This window comes from Dromiciops gliroides, chromosome 2, assembly GCF_019393635.1.
Source record: "Dromiciops gliroides isolate mDroGli1 chromosome 2, mDroGli1.pri, whole genome shotgun sequence".
NCBI classification, from domain to species: Eukaryota; Metazoa; Chordata; class Mammalia; order Microbiotheria; family Microbiotheriidae; genus Dromiciops; species Dromiciops gliroides.
Genome location: NC_057862.1, coordinates 241,086,430 through 241,111,882, shown reverse-complemented (window position 1 = coordinate 241,111,882; position 25,453 = coordinate 241,086,430).

The window sequence follows — 25,453 nt, the reverse complement described above, 5'->3', positions numbered from 1 at the left end:
TCACACCTATCCAATTGGCCAATATGAGAAAAAAGAAAAATGACAAATGTTGGAGATGTGGGAAAATTGGGACACTAATGCATTGTTGGTGGAGTTGTGAATTGATCCAACCATTCTGGAGAGCAATTTGGAACTATGCACAAAGGGCTATAAAATTGTGCATACCCTTTGATCCAGCAATACTACTACTAGGTCTGTATCCCAAAGAGATCATAAAAAAGAGGAAAGGATCCACATGTACAAAAATATTTATAGGTGCTCTCTTTGTGGTGGCAAAGAATTGGAAATTGAGGGGATGCCCATCAACTGGGGAATGGCTGAACAAGTTGTGGTAAATGAATGTAATGGAATACTATTGTGCTGTAAGAAATGATGAGCAGGCAGATTTCAGAAAAACCTGGAAAGATTTACAGGAACTGATGCTGAGTGAAGTGAGTAGAACCAAGAGAACATTGTACACAGAGACAGCAATACTGTTTGATGATCAATTGTGATAGACTTAGTTCTTAGCATACAATGATCCAAGACAATTCCAAAAGACTCATCATGGAAAATGCTCTCCACATCCAGAAAAAGGACTATAGAGTCTGAATGCAGATAGAAGCATACTATTTTCACTTTATTTGTTGGTTTTTACATTTTCTTTCTTTCTTGAGGTTTTCCCCTTTTGTTTTGATTATTTTTTCACAACATGACTAATGTAGAAATATATTTAACATAATTGTACATATATAACCTATATCAGATTAGTTGCTGTCTTGGGGAAGGGGGAGGGAAGGAAGGAAGGGAGAAACATTTGTAACTCAAAATATTACAAAAATAAATGTTGAAAACTATCTTTACATGTAATTGGGAAAAAACAGAATACTATTAAGATAAAAAATTAAATGAGCTACAGAAAGAAAGAAAATAATTACCTTGTGGGAGGTTCTTTCATTTTTCTCTTCATCATCCTTGTATATGCTTCATTTGGGAACATTGTTCTCATTCCTTTGGGGTTGTGGAATATAAACTATAGCCCTAGGTTACCCTTCATATTGCCATGTCCTCAGGCTTTCAAATTTTAAAAAGAGGAATACAGAGTATTTGAAGTGAACAGTGAGAACAGTTGCCACAAAACAGCGATAGAAGCAAACTATACATAATCAAGGGCCAAATGTTAGATGCCATATGCACTAGGATGCCCAAGAGATATCAACCATGGACCAGTGAAGATATTGGTCCTTGGGTAGAGTTGTTATTGTTTGTTCTTCTTTCTCAAAAAGGACCATGACATGCTGTTGTTTTTCTATTTTGAGGTTTTTCCTTATTGCTCTGATTCTTCTCTTATAGCATGACTGATGCAGAAATATGTTTAATGTTGTTATGTATGTGTATGTGTGTATATATATGTATGTGTATATATGTATATATATACAGTGTATGTGTGTGTGTGTATATATATATATATATACACCTATATATATATATAGAGAGAGAGAGAGAGAGACCCCTCAGTCTAATTATGTGACTGATCCTAATCCTGCCATAGTTTTTCTGACAGTTTTTTATGATATTTCTCCTCAATAATTCTATACTGTCAATAAGTTGTTGCTTACTCTCCATTGCCCTTTGGGCAAATATATGGAACCAGTTCTCTTGGAGGAGAAAAGGTATACACAACATACTTTTAATTTTAACCTGCATTGTTGACATTTGCTCTGTTACTTTCTTAAGTCTAGACAAAAAAAAATAAAGAAAAAAATCCAATAAATCAAGTCCAGATTTGTAGCATTTGCCAACTTCTGAGATGTAAATGTTCATACTGAAAATTTAACACTCAGCTCCAGCACACCCCTGCCTGTGGGTGACCTTCCAACTTTAATTCATCAGAGTCTGTGATATTTCATTCCATACCACATAAATCACCAGGAGAATACTGAGGTTAGGAAGAAGGTTCTCTGTTTCAGGGAGGTTAGGGTCATTAAAAGCACCGTGCAGTTTCCTAAAGGCTGTCCAGCCTGTCATCTTCCTCTTGTCTAGTTCTGAGCCCAGTTAATTTTCCATCTGTGGTTTCTACCCAAAATAAATGCACTCTTGGCTAGGTTTGAAGGGTTGTCCTTCCAACTATATTTCATGATCTGGACAATAGGTGATGTTTAAGACATGACAGGTAGGACTGTTGAGCAACTTAGATGGATTGACTTCCATCACTCGAAAAAGCAGTGGAATTTTATTCGAGCTAACCAGTTACAAACACCAAGAGATCCCTCTATCAGTGAAATCATACTGGCCCTCAGTCTCTCTCTTCTCCAGCTACATGGTCTCTCCTATGAGAGCTGGGGAGGGGGGAGGGGAGAGAAGGAGGGGAGTGACCTTTCCTTCCTTCCCAGAAGAGCATAATAACTACTAAATTATAAGTTACTGATTAAGTCTTATGAGTATGAACTTGTATCTTTGAACTTGGCATTTAATTTGTGAATAGGAAATAAACCCAGTATCCATCTCATATGTAATTTCCATTGTACATTGAGTACCTTTCTATACACATACCTTTGGGAAGATCCTAGACATTTCCCCAAACCTAAATTTGATGTTAATCTTTTTGGAAGTCCTGGGGTGGGGAAGTAACAAACTGAAGAGTGAGAGAAGAGGAATCTTAGCTTTCCTTTAGGTGGTCAGACTCCCCCAGGACTGAAGCAGGTATGGACGACATGATGGATCCAGAGAAGAAGGGCTTCTTAGTGGAGGGGTGGTGGTGAGGGGAGGTACAGCTAATGAAGAGCAATACAGAGAGTATAAGAAGGCACTTTTAGATTAATGAATGAAAAACCCATTAACCAATGAGAATTTCATCATACATTCACATTTAGACTATATGAGTGATTCAAACCATTTTTTTTTTGCTTGTTGTGTCACCATTAGATTGTAAACTCCTTGAGCACAGAGACTGTCTTTTGCCTCTTTTTGTATCCCTAGAGCTTAGCAACAGTGCCTGGAACATAGTAGATGCTTAATAAATGTTTATTGATTGAGTGAGAAATTACTTAAATACCTGACCTCTCCATCTATTTCACCTTTTAAGAATGTGAGCTGTCAAAAGAGAGACTGCTCTAGTTAGGTGGTGAGGTAGAGGAACAGAGATACTTACCACTTCAGAGACATGTATCTGTGACTACTTTTTGCTATTTTTTTATTTAAACCAATTAAACAGCTGACTAATGTAATGGGGGTTGCATCCCATAGAATGTGTTGAATTGCTCATGCCACGTCTGGGAAAACACAGACTTGTTTTGTCTGACAGACAAAAGTCTGACAGATAACAAGTTTGACAGACTTGTTGCTTTGGGATGACACACAGACACACATGTATTAGGTAGTTTCCTGGTTCCCCACCCTGTGATGGTTTTAGGGTAAGGGGATTAAAAACTGGGTCATATGTGATTAATAAAACAGAAGGTACAGTCTACTCAGTGGACTTCAAAAAGGACGTCACTTCATCCTTAGACTGGTTCTCTCTCTCTCTCTCTCTCTCTCTCTCTCTCTCTCTCTCTCTCTCTCTCTCTCTCTCTCTCTCTCTCTCCCTCTGTCTCCCACCCTTCCTCCCTACCTCCCTCCTGCTCTTTTTGTCTCTCTGTCTCTGTCTCTGTGTCTCTCTGTGTCTCTGTCTGTCTCTGACTCTGTCTCTGACTCTGACTCTGTCTCTCCATCTCTCTGTCTCTCTGTCTCTGTCTCTCTCTGTCTCTGTCTCTCTCTGTCTCTCTGTCTCTGTCTCTCTGTCTCTGTCTCTCTCTCTCTCTCTCTCTCTCTCTCTCTCTCTCTCTCTCTCTCTCTCTCACACCTTCTACAGATCAGATCCTCACTATTTGAGTCTATTCCTGGAGAGGTAGGGGAGAGGGTTGGTATGACCTCACCACCATACCCCACCATTAACAGTAATGGTGAACTGCAAACACATGGTAGGTAAAGTACATGTATGGGCTTAGGTAAGACTAAACCTGGGCCTCTTCTATTTTTTTTTTCTGAGTACAGGTAAGAACCAACATGGTGTGGTAGATAAAGACAGGAAAGGACTCAGAGAGAAGATAGCAGCACCTAAGCTGATTCATTATAGAATCTCAAATCCGAAGGGACCTCAGAGACTACCTAGTTAAATTTATACCTGAATAAGAATTCTCTCTGAAAACATATGTGACAGTTGGTCATCCAACACTTTCTCAAAGTCTTCCCCCAATGGGCAAACCACCTCCTCTCAAGGCAACTAATCCCCTGTTTAGACAGCTTCAGTTTTTAGGCAGTTCCTCTTTACATCAAATATAAGTTCTTCTTTGAGACTCCTATCCATTGTTTCTGGTTTTGCCTTCTTAACTCAAGCAGAATAGTCTATGCCCTCTTTCATGTAACAGTCCTCCAAATAATCGAAGACAGTCAGTCAGCAAGCATTTATTAAGGCCCTGCTATGAGCTAAGCACCAGGGATACAAAGAATTGGTAAAAGATAATACCTGCTGGGGCAGCTAGGTGGCACAGTAGATAAAGCACTGGCCCTGGATTCAGGAAGACCTGAGTTCAAATTCGGCCTCAGACACTTGACACTAGCTGTGTGACCCTGGGCAAGTCACTTAACCCTCATTGCCCTGCCCCGCCAAAAAGTACCTGCTTTTAAGGAACTCATAGGCCAATAGGGGAGACAAAAGGCAAACAATCATGTACAAATGAGATTTCTCCCTCTACCTCTCCGTGCCCCCATAACCCTTTGCCAATATTTTCTTTCTTTCTTTTTTTTTTTGGTGAGGCAATTGGGGTTAAGTGACTTGCCCAGGGTCACGCAGCTAGTAAATGTAAAATATCTGAGGCCGGATTTGAACTCAGGTCCTCCTGACTCCAGGGCCAGTGCTCTATCTACTGCACCACCTAGCTGCCCCAATATTTTCTTTTCCAAGCTAAATGTCCACAGATCATTCAACTAGTCTTCATATGATATGATCTCAAAAATCTTCACCATCCTGTGAAAGAAGTGATTATTAATAGCCAATGATTTTGGGAGATCCAGAGTTCCTCCCTTTTTCTAAAGTCCTCATTTTAAAGCTCAGTCTCTGAAAGTTGACCTAAGTTTCCCCTCAATCATAGTCACAGCCTTACAAGGAAGCTAACCTAAGGTGAATTTCTGCCCATTGTGTTCCACTCAAACAAATTTGAATGACATCTAAAATTATATATTTTTTTGGCTTCTGTGTTACTCTATGATTCATATTACAAATTTAATCCACTATGTTCAGTGCACCACAGTAGATGCTGGGAATACAAAACCAAAAAGGAAATGGTTTCTGCCCTCAAGGAGCTTACACTTTACTGGGAGAAGTAGAACATATAAATAGCAACATAGAAACATTGATATTCCTAAAGAATGTTTCTCACTATTTCATTCTCCAGTTCAAGAAGTTTCTGAGGCTTCCTTTTGCCCTGAAGATAAAATACAGACTCCTCTATCTGGCATTTGAAGTCCTTTACAATCTGACTCCAAACTATCTTTTCAGATGACGCCATGTTATTCACCCTCATATACTCTACCTGATTTGGGTTATTGTCCTTTATTCTGGAAGAGGATCAACATGACATCACTATGTTGGGGTCAAGGTACAGTGTGTCCAACTGTGGCTGATCAGACCAATATGAGCTTTGGAAGTCTATACCACAGGTCAGACCCAAACAATCTATATGAACATTTGGCATAGAGATGTCTCTAAATTTGCACATCTCATATCTATTTTGACCTACTGAAATTCTGCTTTGCTCATTAGAACACAGTGTCTTCTTTGATGTGAACACACCATGTTGAGTGGTCTTGTGTCAGTGTCTCCCATGTCTCAAAATCAATTCCAAAGTTCTTCAGGGAAACCTTGAGAATGTCCTTGTATTACTTCTTCTGACCTCCGTGAGAGTGCTTGCCTCATATGAGTTCTCCATACAGTCTTCTAGGCAAAAATACATTTGGATTTCGAAAAACATGGCCAGCCCGTCAGAGAGTTTGAATGCTTGGCAGTTCAGCTCAAGAACAGACCTCATTGTCCAATACCTTATCTTGCCAGATGATCTTTAGAATCTTCCTAAGACAATTCAAATGGAAGTGATTCAGTTTCTTGGCATGGTGCTGGTATACTGTCTAGCTTTCACAGGCATACAGCAATGAGGTCAGCACAGTGGCTCTGTAGTTCTTCAGTTTGGTAGAAAGCCTAATACTTCTCTCCCACACTTTCCTTTGGAGCTTCCCAAACACTGAACTAGTTCTGGCAACGTGTGCATCAACCTCATCATCTATGTGCATATCCCTGGAAAGTATGCTGCCAAGGTAAATGAACATATCCATAGCATTCAGAGTTTCTCCATTTGCTCTAACGGATGGCTCCATGTATAGATGGTGCAGTGCTGGTTAGTGGAGAACTTCTGTTTTCTTGTTAAATGTCAGGTCAAAATTAGCACAAGCAGGGCAGCTAGCTGGGCAGTGGATAAAGCACCAGCCCTGGATTCAGGAGGACCTGAGTTCAAATCAGGCCTCAGACACTTGACACTTACTAGCTGTGTGACCCTGGGCAAGTCACTTAACCCCCATTGCCCTGCAAAAAAAATACCAACAACAACAACAAAAATGTATTAGGTACCTACTAAGAGCCTATTACTGTGCTAAGTGCTAGGAATACAAATATGAAAAGAGAAAAGGACCATCTCTGCCCTCAAGGAACTTGCAATCTAATAAAAAAAAATTAGCACAAGCAGCAACCAATCCATACACTGTTGCATCTCAGCCTCAGAGGCCTCATTGAGTGCACAATCATCTGTGAACAAAATGTCATGTACCAATTGTCCCTCCACTTTACTCTTGGCTTGTAGCATTATCAAGTTAAATAATTTACCATTAGTACAGCATCTGACCTTGATACCCTTTTCATCCTCATTGGAGGCATCTCACAACGTCACTTGAATCATTATGCTAAAAAGAATGGGAGCAAGCATATAGCCCTGCTTCACTCCACTGGTGACTGGAAAAGTCCAAGAGCATCATCCATTTTCCAGAACTCATACAGCCATGCTATGACAGAACTGGCATATAATACTGATGAACTTCTCTGGGAAACCAAATTTTCCATCCTAACTAAACTATTTACTATAATTCTCTATGCACAATGTTCCACCTCTTGCCTCTGTGCACTTGCATTGGCTATCTGTAGCTAACTTCAAGACTTAGCTCAAGCATCACCCTCCTACACGAAGTCTTTCTTAAGTCTTTCCCCTGGATAGCCCCTCCCAAAAATAATTTTCTATTTGCTTATGTTTTGTATTGACTAATCGGTGTATCCATTATTTCCCCTCTATAGAGAGTAAAATTCTTGAAGAAAGCAAGAAGTCTTTCTTTTTTTTTATTTTTGTGTTTCCAGTGTCAAGCAGAGTTTCTCATATGTACTAAGCATTTTTTTTCTTTTCTTTTCTTTTTTTTTAGTGAGGCAATTGGGGTTAAGTGACTTGCCCAGGGTCACACAGCTAGTAAGTGTTAAGTGTCTGAGGCCGGATTTGAACTCAGCTACTCCTGACTCCAGGGCTGGTGCTCTATCCACTGCGCCACCTAGCTGCCCTTGTACTAAGCATTTAATAAATGCTTGCTAAATGAATAAATATACATGGCAAAATACATCTTTTTCATATGACTTGCTATTTTGCCATGAACCCCCTCTCATATTTTGATTGATTTTTTTTGTCCCAAATATGATAAGTGGTCAAAGGATATGAATAAACAGTTCTCAAAATAATTTCAAACTATTAAGAAACCTATGAAATAATACTCCAAATCACTAAAAATGAGAGAAATAAAAATCAAAACAATCTAGAGTTTTCACCTTACATCCTCCAAATTGGTAAAGTGAAAAAAGCTCAATCCATGGTACCACATTAATGAACACTAATGTATTTCTGTTAGAGAGGTTAATTAGTACAACTATTTTGGAAAGCAATGGAATTACATAAATAAAGTGTTTCTTACCTAGAGAGTCCAATACTAGGCATATACCCCAAGGAGATCATTGATCTTTTTTAAGTCCCTATGTACAACAAAAAAATTATAGCAGCATTTTTTGTGGTTACAGTTTTTTGTATGTGTTTATTTATTGATTAGGGAATTGCTAAATAAATTGTGGTATATGAATGTAATGGAATGTTATTATGCTGTAAGAAATTATGAATATAGTGAATACACAGGAGAACTTACATGAACTGAAGCAAAGTGAAGTAGCACCGAGAAAACAATAGACACAATGACTATACCAATGAAAATGGAAAACACAACCACAAAACAATCAAAAGTGAATGTTACAGAATCACAAAGAACTTAAGTCTGGCCCCAGATAAGAGATATAATAAAACACCACACACACACACACATACACACTCCTTTACAGAGATGGGAGGTGCATAGGAGTGGAACACTGGATATATTTTCAGATTTTTAAAAGTATTGATAGGTTTTGCTGATTTTTTTTCTTTTAGAAAATTATTGGTTATATGGGACGTCTTTCTGGGTAGGGAAAAGATGATACAGGGAGAAATTTAGACAATGTAAAAACAAAAGGTTACCAAAATTTTTTAAAAATGTTTTAAACTAAAGTTTAAGACTTTAGATGTACTGATGGCAAATTTAATCTTATACAGTTTGGTCTAATGTTCTAGCCTATCAAAATCTTTTTGGGTCCTGATTGTATCACCACATGTATTATCTTTGTGTCATGTACAAATCTGATAAAGACAACATCTGTGACTTTTCCTAAATCATTAATAAAAATGTTAAGTGGCAGAGGGCCTAGGACAAATTCGTAGATATTCCAATGGAAACCTTCTTCCATATCAGCATTGAACCACTAATAACTGATATTTGGGTTCAGTCTTGAAGGAAAACAATACTTGTTAAAAATACATATGCTGTGGGGCATGAGTTGTATAGATCAAGCTAAAATCCCCTTTAAAAAATGCAAGCTTTCATTTATATTTGCTACATAATCTATTCCTTGATTTCACTCAGCAGTTACAGCATGGGGCTATTTGATAGCCTTCTCCCCCAGCCTCTGTGATTCTCACTAGCACGTTAGCAGCTGCTTTAACTGTAAGCTAAGCAAATCTTGATGTCTGTCAGCTGTAACTGCTCAGAACTGGCAAAGGAAGGATCACCTGTTATATGCCTGATATATAAGTTGACCCCGGTCAAGAGGGTTTTGGGGGGGGGGGAAGAGGAAGGAAGGAAGGAAGGAAGGAAGGAAGGAAGGAAGGAAGGAAGGAAGGAAGGAAGGAAGGAAGGAAGGAAGGAAGGAAGGAAGGAAGGAAGGAAGGGAGGAAGGGAGGAAGGGAGGAAGGGAGGAAGGAAGGGAGGGAGTTAACCCTTAAAATTAAACCTTAAAATTAAAGAATATTCTGAAATTTTTGATTAGGTAAGCCCCCTCATGATTTTCTTTTCATGTGAATCTGTGAAATGCATTGTATACTTCAGATAAACTTTCTACCGGAACATTAATATATACGATAGAGGGTTATTTTCCCCCTAAAACAAAGACTTCTATAACCATCAGCATCTTTTACTTTTCTAGGTTTTTCCTATAATATTCGATTATTTCTGAAACCAGAAGTTCAGACCACCTGTCAGAAAACTCCTTAAAAAGTGGTGTTATTGATCTAAAATGTTTGGAAACAACTGAGTATGGTTTCAGAAATAACACAAGGACTGTGTCTATTTTCTTGTCTTGATACTCACAGTTAAATCTAACTCTCATGTATTGGAATGTGCCCTGATAAAATTTAATTACTGTATTGTCAAAAGTAATAAATGACATAGTTCTTTAACTCATTCCTAACCCCCTCCCCCCCAAAAATATGAAAGTTATTTCTTCATTTTAAACTACTACAGCTCTTCCTCCAGTGCCATCAAGATTGGGCAGGGCAATAAGGACTCCTTAGGTTTTGAAATATTGTCCCAAATACCAAGGCTTTCAATACTGTTGAACGCATAGTCTCCCAGATGGCGGCTTGGGCAAGTCAGCAAGTACACCATGGTGTTGCCCCAATAGACATATCTTTTTTTTTTTCCAGGGCAATGAGAGTTAAGCGACTTGCCCAGGGTCACACAGCTAGTAAGTGTCAAGTGTCTGAAACTAGATTTGAACTCAGATCCTTCTGAATCCAGGGCCAGTGCTTTATCCACTGTGCCTCCTAGCTGCCCCCTAGTGGGCCTATTTTTTTTTTTTTAGTGAGGCAATTGGGGTTAAATGACTTGCCCAGGGTCACACAGCTAGTAAGTGTTAAGTGTTTGAGGCTGGATTTGAACTCTGGTACTCCTGACTCCAGGGCTGTTGCTCTATCCACTGTTCCACCTAGCTGCCCCCCAGTAGGCCTATTCTTAACCATGCCTCATAATGTATGTTCTGGCCAGAATAGACCAGGGCATCTACTGTTAACTTCCCCTTCCCCCATTAAACTTATAAAGTTTGTGTGTTTGGGGGAGGCACTTCCTTCCAGGTTATTATGCTCTGGAAGATGTTATAAATCATGAAAAATGACATTTTATAATTTTAGATGTCATAGTATCATAGAATCATAAATTTAGAGTTAGAAGAGAAGCCTTGGAGAAAATCTAGTCTAACTTTCTCATTTTCCATTTAAGGAAGGGAAGATGTGATTCCCTCCACTCCCTACTACTTCAGAGGATATAGTCATACATGATGAGGTTTTTTCTTTCTTTTTTTTTTTTTTAGTGAGGCAATTGGGGTTAAGTGACTTGCCCAGGGTCACACAGCTAGTAAGTGTTAAGTGTCTGAGGCCGGATTTGAACCCAGGTACTCCTGACTCCAGGGCCGGTGCTCTATCTACTGCGCCACCTAGCTGCCCCCATGATGAGGTTTTAAAAGATGCATCCATACTCCTAATTTTTTTATGAGATGGGAACAATTCAGTGATTAGGTCAAGAAGGGAACAACATAATTGGACAAGTCTATAGGTTACCTGGGGCCTCTGGGTCCTTTAAATTGTTAAGCCCTGGATTAGTCTTTAGAGTTCAAGAGTTGGAGGCAATTGTAAGGCTCTTGTGTCTAAATCAAAGGATAGGAAGGGGTTAAGGGAATTTTCTCTCCTTCTTCCCCTTCCCCTCAGTCATGTCTTTGGTTCTATTTGAATGGTAGAAGAAACTGCAAGGATGGGGGGGGGGGGACATAGATATCCAAATAGATATAGATACCAGATACATAGATACAGCTTTAAGCAGCTTCACTCCTAGCAAAGGAGAATAGGGCTAGTGTGAGGAAGAGATCCTGAGAGCCTAGTGCAAAGACTCTATAAAGAACAGAAGAAGGGATTTCCAGGCCCTGTAGTATCAGGAGTTGTGAGTTACATTGGCACTCTGGGAATTCAGCTGTTTAACCTGCCCAGAAGAGATGCAGCAACCAAAGGGAAGCTTTGAGAAGACTGTACAAGGAGTGAAATTACTTTTAGGTCTTGCAGTTCCAGAATTGTGAGTTGTATTAGCACACGTGTTCCCAACATGTATGCCTCATTATTCTTCCCATGAATGTTGTGTCTACTTGTGGGAGAGTATACCCCAAGTATTGAAAGGAATGTTTTATAAATACTGCTCTTTCTATACCATCTTAGTAAATAAATATCTTTGCTAATAGCTACTAGTATCTACTGGTTGATTGCTCACAGGAAGCACATTGGTAGGGGCTTGTGAACCATAATAATCATAGACTACACCCTAAAATGTGAAGTATCAGTTGCCCTCTGGGAATCTAACCCTTGAGTGCAAATGCAATTTGGAAGGAGTAGTACAGAAGGGATGCTACATAGTGAAGAGAAAACTAAGGCCCAAAGAAGTTCAATGACTTGCCCAAGGTCACAAGATAGAAAATAGAAGTGCCAAATATGTGAAATAAAATGAATTAATTAGTATAATCTAGCAACATTCAAGCCTTGGTCACTCTGCTCCCTCACCATCTCATACCAAAAAGATAATAGAGTGCAGTGGGGAAAACAAAATAAAACAGTGGATTTTCCAATAAAGAACCAAGGTTTAAATTCTTGCTCTTCTCCTGGATGACCTTATATAAATTTCATGCCTCTTTGAGCCTCAGATTCCTTATTTTAAATTGAGTGTTTGTCTAAGTGACTTTCCAACTCTAAATCTATGATTCTCCTATTATCCTATTTCCCTCAGCTTCCCCTTTGTACAGTAAAATCAATGCATCAAATTCCACAAGAAGGGGCTCTGTTTACCTCTGTTTACTGTATGAGGAACATTGTTCCAGGTTCCAAGGAAGAAAGCTTTAGGCACATTGATAATGGCAAGTAGGTGGCATATTGGATAGAGTGATGGACTTGGAGTCAAAGACACTTACCAGCTCTGTGACCCTGGGTAAATCACTTGACCTCTGACTGCCTCGGTTTCCTCATTTATAAAATGGGAATAATACAACAACCTCCTGGGGTTGTTGTAAAGATCACTCAAATGATATAATATTTTTTAAGTGCCACACACCATAGCTAATAGAATTATTATTGTCAGCTGGGAAGAGAGAATTTTATTTATACAATATTAGTTCCCTTCCTCCCCCTTTTGTGATTCATGGGTGAAGTACACTATGGCAAAACAAAGGTGTGTGTGTTTTGTTTTTTAAATAGCAAACTCCCTGGAATGCTTCTACCTTCTTTCCTTAGTAGAAATTACTTTCAGTTGAAGAAACACGCCCAGATCATTTGCATCAATAAACAAGCAGAGCTGGAAAGTTAATGTGTTAGCATGTCCATATTTGCTCAGTGCAAGCCAATAAAATAAGCCACAGTTACCTTTGTTCCTTCTTCTTAAGTAAAGGCTGGCATCAGGAGGCAATTTTCTCATGACTCCAGCCTTGTACTTGTCTGGATGTTCCACATGCAAAGAGGTGAATTTTTACATGTAAAAAATTTAGTGGATTTTGCAGCAATGGGCATCCAGGAAACAAAGACGCTAGTAGATCTTCCCCAGCGGGTTAGGATTGGTCTTGTCTCAGATACTTCCTAGCTGTGTGACCCTGGACAAGTCACTTAATTTTTGTCTTTCTTAGATTTCTCAAGTGTAAAAATCTGTTGAGCTGTTTCAGTCTTGTCTGATTCTTCATGACCCCATTTGGCCTTTTCTTTGCAAAAATACTGGAGTGGTTTGTTATTTCCTTCTCCAGTTCGTTTTTGTTTTTGTTTTTTTTTTTTACAGATATTAAGGAAACAGGCAACTGAGGTAAACAGGGTTAAGTGACTTGCCCAAGGTCACTCAGCCAGTAAGTGTCTGAGGCCAGATTTGAATGAAGGAAGATGAGTCTTCATAACTTTAGGCTCAGCATTCTATCCATTGTGCTAACTTGCTGACCCCTGACTGTAAAATGGGAGTTAATAATAGCACCTGCCTCCCAAAGATGTTGTGAAGATCAAATGAGATCATATTTGTAAAGCATTTGGCACAGTGTCTGGAATTCCCTTCCCTCCTCCCCATAGGGGAATTCTACAGTGATCTCTGTCACATCTGGAAATGAATGAATAAGGCATGCAGTCCCTCCAATCATAACTGCCATTGATATAAATGCTTAATAAATATTTACAAAGTGCTTTACAAATATTATCTCCTTTTGAACCCTATAAAGTAGGCGCCCTTATTATCTCCATTTTATAGATAAGGGAACTGAGAGGCCAGAGAGGGCAAGTGGTTCCTTCAGAAGTGTTAGAGGCAGGCCATGAACCTGGCTCTTGTTGACTTTCAGTCCCACATTCTAGTCACTACGTTATACTACCTCTTTTCTCAACTCTTCTACTAAGTGGCTGTAGTGAGAAAATCATCTCACTTTCTTGGATTTGGTTTTCTAATATGTGACAGCAAATTAGGAGGAAAAGGAGGTGGAGGAAGAGAAAGAGGAAGAGGAAAAGGAGGAGGAGAAATGTAGAAAGAAGGAGAAGTGTAGGAAGAAGGAGGCTGGACTAACTGTTGTCTAAGGTACCTTTGTAGTGAATCTGAGACTATGAAAGGAGAAATAGTATGATTCATGAAAGAGGCATTGACTCTGGAGTTGAGAGAATCTGAGTTCTAATCCTATCTCTTTCTAACTCTGTGAACTTGGGCTAAGTAACTTGACATCCCTGTCTCATTTCCTCTGCCACAAAAAACTAGATGACCTCTGAGGTCCCTTCTAGTTCTAGCTCTCTGAATGGCAGCAGCCGAAATGACCACCACTATGGATTGACATGGACAGATCCCCCAAACCTTCATATTACGACATCCTAGGTTCTGAAGGGCACTAATTCAAATTTGGCCCCAGACAATTACTAGCTGATGGGACCTTGGGCAAGTCACTTAACCCTGTATGCTCCAGTTTCCTCATCTGTAAAATGAGCTAGAGAAGGAAATAGCAAATCACTCCAATATCTTTGCCAAGAAAACCCCAAATAGGATCACAAAGAGTCAGACATGACTGAAATGACTCAAAAACAACAAAAACTATGCATAGGTCAAATCTCACAATGGCATAATTTTTCTAGCCCTTGTCAATAACTCTGCTTTCACCCTCTGTAGTCATTTACTCAAAAGCTTTATTTTCTCTGTTGACAGAAAGAAGAGGTGGCTACTGATTACATATATAGCTGCTTTACAAAACTGTTGTGAGGATTACTGAGTGACCTTTTGCAAGAAAGTGCTTTGTTTGACAGGTGATGTAGGAATGAAAAAGACAGGAATGAATTAAAGGACTATTAATGCCCGGGATTTCTGGTAGTGCTTGTAATAGCAATTTTAATTCTAATCCCTTACCCTTCCTCATGTGTTTGTTTGGTCCAGGGCCTTAGAAATTATTGTGGTATTGCAACACAGTGATTTCGGGGTTATCAATAGATGCCAGAGATTAATGACTCATTAGGTTGTAGTTCTGCAGACACAAGAGAAGAAAAAATACCAGACTCCCACACATTATGTCATCTGACAATTCCTGTTCTATTCATTGAATTGAAACAAGTGCCTGAAGTGAGGGTAATGAAAGCTATGACCATACTTGTTAGACAAGACAGAGGTTGGAAAGTGCTCCCAAAACGCAGATGAAATCTTGAAGGATTTCCAAGGAAAATGCCAGAGTCATGTCATTCTCCTGCTTCATAAATAAAGCAGGAGCATGGGGCCATATTATGAAAGGATACATGGATTGGGACAGAATGGATGGTATTCCATATAATGTAGAGAGGTGCTATTCCCAGCTTAAGGACCAGTTTGAGCTGAAAAAAGGTTTTCAGTCAAGGAAAAAATACTTCTCTAAGGACATACAGGGTATGGGAGGGAGGTAAAGTTTGCACTTAGGCCCCTGCTGTTTCTCCCTGGCAAACAGTTTGGAACACCCTGCTGATTGTCCCAAAAAAGAGCCCATAATAAGGAAGTGACTTCAGAAGTGATTTTGCTATGCACTTTGGGTATGTAAATAGACTTTAAGTTGTCAAGCCTGTGGAGAAGGATGAGTAAAGGCCCAGAAATACACGTGGGGGAGGAGAAAGAACAAAAGACACAAGGAGGAGGAGGAGGGGGAGGAAGGGGGGGGAGGAAAAGGAGGTGAACTGTAGGATGAAGGGAAGGAAAGGACAAGAAACTGAGTTTGAAGGAAAACTGGTAGTTTATTATTTTTTTTAAAGTTTTCCCAAATTAGTTAATAAACATTGATTGAGATTGTGCTCACCCATGTACAGTGTACTGTGCTAGGATGCAAGAGGCGTGGGTTTTGTGCCCAAAGAAGTTACAATCTAGCTGATAAACTCAAATGAGGAAATGAGCTGTCATTCAACTGACATAGAGGAATTAGGCTACTTGCCCAGGATCATGATTAGAGACAGCATTGGGTCCCAAGACCAGCAATGTAATCGCTGCATCATGTTCTCAAAAATCAAACATACTGAAGAAACAAAAGATTGCATAAAAACAGTTAAAACATTATGATTGCAGATGCAAATTAACTTGAATAAGTAAAGGATGGGGAGCACAAAAGGAGTTAGCTGAAAGGTACATAGGCTTCGTAGTAAAGTCAGTTTTGTAACATTGAAGGGGGTCATAGTCCTGCATTTGTTAAAGGCATACTTTTAGTGGGTTTGTATGTATCTGAGCCCATTACTCAGATTTCTTCCACTGTGAGTCTTTGCCAATTTGACAACTGGAAAGGACAATAAATTGTTCCTATAATAGAAGCAACCATGACAGCTGATGTTTCCTTCTGGAATCTAGCTCAGGCAACTAGGTGATATGGCAGAGAGAGTGCTAGAATTGAACTCAGGAATACCAGAGTTCAAGTCCTGCCTCAGATACTTATTTGCTGTGTGACCCTGGGTAAATTACTTAATTTCCATCTGCCTCAGTTTCCTCACCTATAAGATGGATATAATAATAGCTAACTTCTCTTACAGGTTTTTGAAAGGATAAAAATGATGTGATATTTGTATAGTGATTTACAAAACAAAGTGCTAGCTCTCTTTGTGGTGGCAAAGAATGGGAAATTGAGGGAATACCCATCAATTCAGAAATGGCTGAACAAGTTGTGGTATATGAATATAATGGAATACTATTGTGCTGTAAGAAATAATGAGCAGGCAGATTTCAGAAAAACCTGGAAAGACTTAAGTGGACTGATGCTGAGTGAAGTGAGCAGAACCAGGAGAACATTGTACATAGTAACAGCAACATTGTGTGATGATCAATTGTGATAGACTTAGTTCTTCTCAACAATACAATGAGCCAAGACAATTCCAAAGAACTCATGATGGAATATGTTCTCCATATCTAGAAAAAATAACTGTGGATTCTGAATGCAGATTGAACCCTACTGTTTCTACTTTTGTTTTTTGAGGTTTTTCCCTTTTTTTCTGATTCTTCTTTCACAACATGACTAATGCAGAAATATGCTTAATGTGACGGTACATATATAACCTAAAATCATATTGTTTTCTGTCTTGGGGAGAAGGGAAGGAAGGAGGGAGGGAGAAAAATTTGGAACTAAAAATCTTATGAAACCAAATGTTGAAAACTATCTTTACATGTAACTGGAAAATAATAAAATACTTTTACGATTAAAAAAAAAACCCAACAAAACAAAACAAAGTGCTAGCCATCATCATCAACTACTGAGTAGTAGTAGTAGTAGTAGAAGAAGAAGTAGTGGTGGTTGTGGCAATAGAAGTTGTAGTAGTGGTAGTAGTAGTCATGTTGGTGGTGATGGTGGTGGTGGTAGTGTCGGTAGGAGTAGTACTAGTACCAGTATTATTACCACCACCACCACTAGTATCCTGAGGCAACAGAAATACCTAAAGCATTCTAGGGCCCAGGTTACAGAAGTAATTTTTTTTTTTTGCGGGGCAATGGGAGTTAAGTGACTTACCCAGGGTCACACAGCTAGTAAGTGTCAAGTGTCTGAGGCCGGATTTGAACTCAGGTACTCCTGAATCCAGGGTCGGTGATTAATCCACTGCGCCACCTAGCCGCCCCCACAGAAGTAATTTCTAAGGGCTTGGTGGTGGTAGGAATTCCAGGTGCTCTAAGCCAGGACTTCTTAAATTTTTTCCACTTTTGGCCCCTTTTTGCCGGAGAAATTTTTATGCAACCCCAGGTACATAGGTATGTAAAATAGGTATACATAACCTTTTACTGTTGCCAAATTTTTCACAACCTCCACATTCAGTTATGTGACCACATACAGGGTCGTGACTCACAGTTTAAGAAGCTTTGCTCTAAGAAAGTTCTCTGACCCCTCATTCTAAGCCATTTCTTCTATTTCATAAGACCATGAAATGTCAGGTTACTCAGTGACATTCCCCATCGAGGTAGCCTTCTGGTCTGGTCACTAGGTCACAGGAGTGTCACAGTGTTCTTTCAGGGGGGCAATGCCCTCTAGCCAAGGACAAGCAGAAGCCTTTCCTCTGACACCCTTTGAGCACTGGCTTAAAGGTTCATCACCTCCCAGCAGGCAGTGGGAGAAGTCTGGCCTCTTGTTTGACAGTCCCACCTGATTCAAAGCCAGTTCTCTCAATAAGGGAACTGCCTTGGCTCAGAGTGATCAGTATTAGTTCAGTAAGTTCCACTTCTAGACTCTTAAATCTCCTTTACAATTCTAAATCTGTAATCTATATGAGTTTTTCTTTGATTTCTTCATATTTGTTGTTTCTTGAAACACTGTAATATTCCATAACATTCATATACCATACTTTGTTTTACTATTTCTTGGTTGATAGATATTTACATTGTTTCTAGTTGTTTCCAAACACAAAAAGTGTTGCTATGAAAATTTTGGGGTAGCTAGGTGGTACAGTGCCTGAAGTCAGAAAGACTCATCTTCCTGAGTTCCAATCTGGCCTCAGATACCTACTAGCTGTGTGACCCTGGGCAAGTCACTTAATCCTATTTGCTTCTGTTTCTTCATCTGTAAAATGAGCTGGAGAAGGAAATGGTAAACCACTCCAGTATCTTTGCCAAGAAAACCCCAAATGGGGTCATGGAAGAGTCAGACGTGACTGAACAACAACAAATGAACATTTTGGTATCAATAGGACCTGTAGGTGTCTATCTTTGATCTCCTTGGGGTGTAATTTTGCCCCCTAGGTGATGCTACCCCAGGCCACCAGCACAGAGACTACATCAAAGACTATTCAGTCCAAATACACTGACTTTTCCAAGTCCCTCAGTATCCCCACTGCCTACCATCAGATCGAATATCTAGAACAGGCAAGTGGCCTTAGAGGACATCTAGGAGGTGTTCAGCCTACCAACTCAAACTACTCCCTCTACTTTCTTTCCCCTTTCCCCTCACTCCACTAAGCTCAGTTTGTGGCACCTGGGCAGTGGCACTAATTCATTATTCAACTAGGGAAATGAAAACAGAATATTTCTCTGAAACATCCAAATCACACAAATCTGAGTTTGGCTTGTTTTCACCCCTCATTTGGGAGATTGCCTTCAATCTGACTAACTCTATATTTCATATCATTTTACACCACAGCTACACATTTTTAATGTATAAAGAAAATGAAAATGAATAAGATGCTTGTTAATAGCTACTCTGTAGAGCACTCACCCCATAATCTCCCTGCTTTGATCCTTTGGACCACCCTGACTGCTTGAGATATAGGGAGAATGGGAGGTAAGGAATTTCAGGACTGAAATGTGCTGAGATTGGCTTGATAAGATTTGGAGAAGATGGAGGAAAGGTTCAAGGGTTTGGGATCAGTTTCTTGCCCTGACCACAATATACCTGAGGGTCCACAGCAACTATGAGTCCCCTTCTGTTCTGATCTGGTTCATTCTCAGGCTTCTGGCCTATCTCACATCCCCAACACCTTGGCCTCAGCTTCATTCTGGATATCTGCCCTGACCAGCACAACTTTCTAGAACCATCCCAGCTCATCCTTGCCCTTCTTGTGTGGCTTCATCCTGGTCTCTGACTCACTCCAGGTGGTTGTTGTAGACTCTGATACACAAAGAAATAGAATAAAAGAAAAAAGTTGAAAACCAAGACCACCTTGGATATACTTTAGGATAGGGTGTTGGTGGTGGGGCATTCAGAAGAGGAATGAACAAAATTCATGAATGTGCCCTGAATATCCTAGCCACAACTTGACATTTAAATTATTTAAATTAATTTAATCATGAACAGACTATAGAACTTTGTATGAAGAAACCTCCTTAATCAAGATATATTAGGGGCAACTAGGTGGCGCAGTGGATAGAGCACCGGCCCTGTAGTCAGGAGTACCTGAGTTCAAATCCGGCCTCAGACACTTAACACTTTACTAGCTGTGTGACCCTGGGCAAGTCACTTAACCCCAATTGCCTCACTAAAAAAAAAAAAAGATATATTGATGGTACTGTTCAAATATGTAAGATTTCATACTGATATGCTAAAAACAGATGTAATCAAAAATTATTACCAGAACTTGATTCTTACATGGCCTTCCCATGTTATTTTGGATTTTGACTCTGCATGTGACTACACAGAATCAGTATTATAAGGAAAGGTGTTTTAAAATTAAGTATATTTAAGCAAACAATTGAAAAGGTGGAAAATTTTTATATAGCAATAATGGCAATTTCTGGGTTACTTCTTAAATGATTCCCCTCTGGAGACAGTAAATTCCTTTCTTGTATTTCTTTTCCTGTTGACTTCTCACAGTCAATACTTCATATTCTCTTGTTTAGGGTGAGGTAGTGTATCAGGTTGCCTAACGATCCCATACTTGAATCTTAACTTGTAAAGCAGGCCTTCAGCATGTTTTGCATGATGTACACTACCCTCATTTTTTGGTTCTAAAAAGTGAGGAAGCCTATTAAGAGCACTAAAAGACAGCAAGTCAATAATGTCAGCTAAGTCAGTTTATCTAATGATCATTAAAGCATTATCTATTGTGAACATTCATACTCCAAGGGCTATCCCCTACTCTCCCTCACATATACATAGTCACCAACACAGCAATCAGAGTATGTCCCATATTCTGCAAATAAAACCCAGGACCCTGACTTCTATACTTCCTCTTGTTTTGGTACAAAAAGCTGTGAAATTGTGACTGATAATTACAACTCTCTTTTATATATTTTTTGGGGGATATGACCCATGATTTCATTGGACAGGGAACTCCTGGTGAGACAACTCTCTCTTCCAATGCAGGTAGGCAACAATCTGCAATTTATAATCTTAGACAATTGTCTGGGTTACTAAGAGGCAATTTGCCTTGCTCAGGGGTCATGCGATCAGTTGTGTCAGATAACACTTAAACCCAGGTCTTTTTTGGCTCTGAGGATAATTCTCTAAATCCTATGACACTCAAGATCTGACGTACTCACATCATCACCACTACCACCACCACCATCATCATCCTCATCATCTAGAACTTTAAGATTTGCAAAACATATTATTTCACTGGATCTTCACAAGAACTAGGTGCCATTATTCCCATCTTACAGATAAGGCAACTGAGAAGTGACTTACAAAGGATCAAACAACTAGTAAGTCTCTGAGGCTTGATTTGAACTCAGGTTTTCCTGATGCCAAGTGAATGGTCTTCCTATTGTGTCAATTTAACTTCCAGTTAAGATGATAATGTGAGGGCAGCTAGGTGGTGAAGTGGATAAAGCACTGGCCCTGGATTCAGGAGGACCTGAGTTCAAATCCAACCTCAGACACTTGACACTTACTAGCTGTGTGACCCTGGGCAAGTCACTTAACCCTCATTGCCCCACAACCCCCCCCCCAAACCTAAAATCCAAACCAAAAAACCAAAAACAACAACAAAAAAGATGATAATGTAAAAAATTGTAGAAGAGCCCAGGTTTTACATAACACCCAACTAAATAACCAGATAGAATAATAGAGAAAACAGAAAAGAAACAGAAGTGATGTCCTACATCTAGCCTAGAACTACATAAAAAAGACTCCCAGGAACCAGCAGAGGGTTGGAGAAGAGTCATTCCAGGGAAGCCAGTGAAACTTGGTGAAACTGAAGTTTGAGGGCCTTGGGAGAGGGATCCACCTGGTATACAGGTCTGTCCAAGTTGGGAGAGAGACTAGGCCAAAGTATAAGCCCAAAGGTGGCCAAAGACACTTTGAAAGAAGAAACTACAGGAGAGTTTCAAGTCCTAGTAATTGGGGTGATTAAGTCAGATCCTAGCCCTGTTCTATCAGAACAGAAATGGAAGAAAAATTCTGTTCCCATTGGTAACTTGTGCAGGGATAAAAAAGTCCATTTACATACTCCTTGGAGCACCAGGATCCACAGTAGGAGACAGAACCAACTAAATGGCAAGGCTCCCACATGGAGGAGGACATTTCAGGAAGCTCGAGAACAGCTCAATTTCTAGCATCCATCTGTGGGGATAGTGGGGGCTACAGCAGAGAATGGAACCAATTTCCAGTTGTAGATTATACAAGGAGAAGGAGTCAGTGCCCGACTAAGGCCAAAACTCATATTGGACCATTATGTGACTGAGAAAGAAGCTAGGAATTAATTGAGGCAAGAGGTTGGACCTATTCCATCCAGAATGGCTGAGATAGTAGCATCTGAATTATAAAGGGGCCTGAACCAAATAGGGCTTATGCAACCCAAGAATACTAGAGGAGATAGAACTTGTCACTGGAACAAAGTCCCAATTCAAGAACTGATAATTGAAAAATGAGTTAACAAAAGAAAGCATTAAACATAATGAAGAAATTAGTTGAGTAAAGCCAAAAAAGTAAACTTTTAAAAAAAGAATATCTCCATAATAAGTATAACCAAAGCCTTAAAGAAGAAAAAAACACTATCTTAATTAAGAGATAAAATATAAAATTAGAGCTCTTGAAGAAAAAAGTGAATAATAAAAATAGTTTAAAATAGAAGGCAGAAATATTTATACAAATAGTGGATACTCTCAGAAAGACAATGGAACAATTAGAACTCATTAATCTATGAAATGACAAGAAATAATAGAAAAAAGTGTCTCAGTTTCCTCAACTGTCAAATAGGAAAAATGATAACACCTATCATCTAGGGTTGTTATAAGGATCAAATGAGACAATATTTATAAATTGCTTAGTACAATTCCTGGCCCATTGGAAGTGTTTAATAAATGCTTATTTCTTTCCTTCTTTCCCTTTGATTCTAACAAAAGTGGTCAGTATTCTATTATGAATTTTTGAAATATGTTTTCTAGGGAGTGTTTTTTTTGGGGGGGGGGTGTCATGATTTTCAGGGAATCTGATGATTCTTAAATGATCTCTCCTTGATGTCTTTCCTGGGTCAGTTGTTTTAATAGTAGATACTTTACTTTTTAAAAAAATTTTTGACTTTTTTCCCCTATTATTTCTTGTCATCTTGTAGAGTTACTGAGTTTTTGTTTGATCTGTTATTATTTTCAGGGAATCCACTACTTGGGTGGGATTTCCATCTTCTGTTTTAAGGTATTTATTATCTTTCTATTCCCCCCTCCCATAATTCTTACTTCACTTTAAAAAATCTCTTGCTTCATTTCTGTCAGCCACTTTTATAGTCCTTGTAGTAAAGTCATTTTTTGCCCCTAAGTTTCTGCTTGGTCATCTTGTAAAATTGTTTTCTTCTTCAGTATTTACCTCTTGGACAGTCTTTGACTTAATAGTATTTCTTCATAGCATTTGGCATCTTTTATTGTTTATCCATATCTCCAGCTTCAGTTTTTGAGTTGGCACTTGGTGCCAAGACCATGCTCTGTCCTCCCACCCTCTTGGATGGGTTGGTCAGATCCTGTTTAGTTCTACCCTCTTATTATTGGGCCTTACCACTGGCTTCCCCTCTACTATTGTGCCTGCTCTCAAAGCATTGATAAGTTTAGGACTCCTCTTCAGAGTGATGAGGTCTTCGGGTCCCCCTGAAGGGTCTCTAGTAAGATTGCTCTGTACTTCCAGGGACCCCTGGAGCTTCCCTATCAGAGCACCTCTGGCCCCGTGGGAACAGAATGCTACAGGCTTTAGGTGCCCCTAGAGTGTATGTGGTCAAAGTGCTAACAGGCTAAGGGCCTATTGTCCTGAGATAATGCTGGCTTCCCTGAGGGGCCTCCTCTCCCAGTGAGTAAGCTTCCAGCTGTCTTTTTGTGCTTTCACGGTCTGGATGAAGAAGCTTATTGTTGTTTCTTTTTGGATTTCTTGATCATTATCTGATATGGGCTCCTTTTTCTTCTTTTTTTTTTTAAAAATATGGATTATATGTGGGAGAGTTGGGCTCCTCTTTGACCTTTTACACCACTATCTTAACCAGAAGTTTTGTGAATTTTTACTTTATAAATGTTCAACTATTATTAAACCACATTCTCTCTAGTTGCTGTCAAAAACCCTAAACTTCAATCTATATTCAAATATTAGCTGCTCTCTGCCTAACAACATAGTTTTAGAGCCAGGCAAGATCCCTAGCAATATTGAAGCTCAACTAAGAGCATTATCTTGCCTTTACTTTCCTAAGAAGATGTTGCTTCAACCTTATGTCTTCTATCTGTGACTTTAACACTTCAAATATAATCCAGTTCTGTTATTTAATTGGCAGGTTTGCAAAGAGTGATAGCTTGTCTAACTAGCCAACTAACAGATGAGAGCTGAGCTTATTTGGAATTGATCCCAACATCATTGAACTTTCACTAAAATCCCTTCTTAGCATGCATAGGAGCTAGCCCTCAAAAATAAATATCACTGCCATTTGCTTCTCCTCCCTCTCTCCCCCTCTACTCAGGGCTTCAGCTCTAGACTCCAGGTGATATGTATGCCAGGTGCTGAAGATAAATAGACATTTTGAATTGTGCAGTATTGAAAAGAAGTGAAAGGAGATTTTCTTTAAAATATTTCTTTTTCTAAAAACATTTTCCTGAATTCTCATACTATTCATTATTTAGTAGAAAGAGGAGTTAGGCCAGTCTGATGCCAGTCGCAGATTTGCTATTGTCTCTTTGTCACTTTGGGTAAGTCCTGTAACCTCTCTGGGTCTTAGATTCCTAATTTGTAAAATGAGGGAGCGGGACTTAATAATCTTAAATTCCCTTTTGTTTCTTGTATTCCATGGTTCTATAACAGAATTCTTATTTAGGAGAATTCTTATGTGATTATGAATACACCAAGGACATATTACAGAGCACAACTGTAAGCTCAGAATGCCTCGTGGTTATTTTTATATGAGCATAGTATCTTCATGTGGAACTAAAAATATAGTTAGTTTGATTCACAAAATCTTAAGACAGTGTAATGTGCAATGGGCCAGGTAGGCTTAGAACTTCCCAGATCAAGGGCCTGTGAACAATGATCACAAAGCATCAGAACAATCGAATCTTCATGATGATGGTGATGGTGATTACTCACATTGACCTAATGCCTTAAGTTTTACAAAGCACTTTTCATGCAACAACTTTATGAAGTTACTAGTACATGTATTATTATCTTCATTTTACAGATGAGGAAACTGACACTCTAAAGGAAGAAGAGTCTGCCCAGTAGTCACAAATCCTTTCTTAGTAAGTAAGCTAGGTGACAAAGTGGATGGAGCACTGGCCCTGGAGTCAGGAAGACTTGAGTTCAAATCCTACCTTATATAATTACTTCCTGTATAACCCTGGGCAAGTCACTAAACCCTGTTTGCTCCCCCCCCCCACAACCCCAAGTAAGTAAGTTAATAATTCTGAGGCAGAATTCAAATCCATATCTACTGTCTCCAAGTCCAAAAAGTTCTGGATTTGGAGTCAGAGCACTTGTTCTGCTTTGTGATCTGAGACAATTCCTCTCTTTGAGTCTCTTATCTATAATATGAGGAAACTTGATTTGATGACCTCTAAGGTCCTTTCCAGCACTAAATCTATGATTCTACAGTAGATAACTCTACATGGTAAATTTTATTTTCAAGTTTTAATGGATTTCACTTGTAGAAAGCAGTACTTG